Source organism: Palaemon carinicauda, chromosome 38 (assembly GCF_036898095.1).
Source record: "Palaemon carinicauda isolate YSFRI2023 chromosome 38, ASM3689809v2, whole genome shotgun sequence".
Classification (NCBI taxonomy): Eukaryota; Metazoa; Arthropoda; class Malacostraca; order Decapoda; family Palaemonidae; genus Palaemon; species Palaemon carinicauda.
In genome coordinates, this window is record NC_090762.1 from 14,694,022 (window position 1) to 14,696,521 (window position 2,500).

General features: G+C 31.5%; 1 long non-coding RNA gene across 1 annotated transcript in view; it reads left to right on the plus strand.

The window, feature by feature from the left end:
• LOC137630098 (uncharacterized) overlaps positions 1-2,500 on the plus strand; it is a 329,268-nt gene that overhangs the window by 307,778 nt on the left and 18,990 nt on the right. The gene's annotated exons all lie outside the window — the stretch shown is intronic.

The window sequence follows — 2,500 nt, forward strand, 5'->3', positions numbered from 1 at the left end:
ACTCATTAGATAAAAGTATCTATGATTGTGAAAACTTTATTTAAAAAAAAAAGGTAATTCCAGCGTCATATAATATAAGAAGGGTAAATGGCGCCCATATTACAGAGATGTTTTAATCTCGCTAAACAGTTTACTATCGGTTTATAAATTTTTATACAGATTTTCTTTACCACTGCTAGAAATATAATGAACTATCATTATTTGGATTCAATTCAAATAACCTCTTATAGTGAATTTGAAACTGTTTACTTTTAATTTATAGTCTGGTTTACCTAGTACACTATTGGAAAATTCACTTTAATAAGCAATATTATTCAGATGTTGAAATGCCAAATTTAGACGGATGTTTTCAGCCACAATTGACATAATGGCTTTTATTTTAAGAGTATCTTCTTCTTCTTCTTCTTTTTTTTTTTTTTTTTTTTTTATTTTTTTTTATATAGGAAATTTGATTCTTATTTGGGGCTGAAGGGTTGCTTAAAAGATAGTAGTGGTTAGATCGATATTTGTTGCGAAGGAATCATTAATAAAGGCCAATGATTGTATGCATGTATATTCATATATATGCTCACGGTTCGTTTATGTGTGTGTTTGTATGTGTGTGTGTTTTTGCGTTAGTACATTATTATATATTTACTCGTATATATATCTATTAACACAGAATGGGCATTATACTTAGGAAAGAAATTTTTTGTATTCGGAGAATACTTTTAATGCATATGTATAATTTCGACGAGCCTTTACAGGGATTTTAACTATGAAAAAAGTGACTTAAACCAAGTATGAATTAATCAAAAAAGGAAAGTCGTATGAATATCTATTTGAATAAAAGTGTGATAAAAATAAATTTCAAGGATTTTGGTTTATCCGAGTTAAAGGTTTAGTGAGAAATGCTGTTGGCGTTGAAAGTGACCCTGAGTCCTTCTCTGCGGGTGTTTTTTTCTTTTTTCTTTTCAAAGTTGGGTCGGAGTCCCCTTTATATTTTGCAGAAGTCTGCCATCGAAGTGGTGTTGCTGGCTGGATGGGGGAAAAGATAGTTTCCTGCTAGTGTATATTGTTCTTTAGAATTTGATCATTTTATTTATTTCTGATGCACTGAGAACTTAGTAGGTGCTTTTTGTTATACCCATGATATTCACATCATCCTATTTTCTTAAAACAGTATTATTCTAATATTCTATGATAATCAAGCTAACTTTTTAGGCTGAAATAAAAAAAAATCATATTTTAGTCGTTCCAGGAAGTGAAATATTCTTCAGCCCATTTTTAGGCCTTCGGAGATGCCAACTTAAATTGAATGGAAAATTATAAAAAGGGCGAGAAAGAAAAGAGGTTTTAGGAATCACGGGCGTAAGAATGAGGTTAACCATGTCAGCGATAAAGGGAAAAAAGTACAGTTGGCGAATTTTGTAATAACGGGGTTTTGCTGAAGAAGATAAAATGTTTAAAAAAGTGGTGGGTTTATGTCTCTTCGAGTAGTGATACTTAAAGGATTGCAAAAATAATGATGGATTGAATGAATAAATAGAAATTACTAAAAGAAATTATTCAAAATTTACTTAACCATCATGGCTTTTTTTTTTTTTTTCTTTTTTTTTTTTTTTTTTTATTATTGTTAGATTACACTTTAGGAGAAACTTTAATTATTTATACGTTTCAATGTCATTGCCCATTCGCCAATTTCTTATAGTTATACGTATGTTTGGCACAAAATTGAATATACTGAACGCTTTAAAAAACTAATTAGTAGCTGCATTATATTCCCCTAAGGACACACATCTACTAGAGCAAGAACCAGTCAATATTCGAAGAATGTTCTCGTTGGTCACATAACCACAAAAACTGCACTGTTAAAAATTTTGCCGTAAGATAACCGGTAAGAATCTTGGAATAAATGTTGCCAGACATTTACCGTTTTAAAAACGGATATAATGACGCAAAGGAGTGATATTACGGTCACCAACCGTAAAAGGTAATAAAGAAGGGTAAAATTTCGTTCGCCTGTATTTTACTGAAATACGACAGAGAACAGTATAATTTTACGGAGAATTTCCAACTAAAATTCCTGGGTTTTTTTTTCTTAACAGTGTGACACTATTTCATCAAATTATGCAGTTTCTCCTCACGATCCCAAATCAACAACTGTATCCTCTGCAAGCATCGTGTTTATCAAAGAAGCTTGTGTTTTTACATAATTATATTCCAAGTTTATCATGATCACACAGGTAAAAATTATGCTTAGAGAAAGCACTGATTATTCCGGTTTCAATAAAGGCGGTGATGAAAATATCGTCATGCTTCACTAAAGTACACGTGATTGAATCTAAATACTATGCTATAAAGGTTGCTTTGTAACTCTACCTGCTGTTGAACTACTAGTAGTTTTCTTTTGAGATTGATATGGCGGAGAGAGAGAGAGAGAGAGAGAGAGAGAGAGAGAGAGAGAGAGGCTTATTAGATGGCAAACTGATATGTGTAATTCGTAATATGAGAGAGAAAA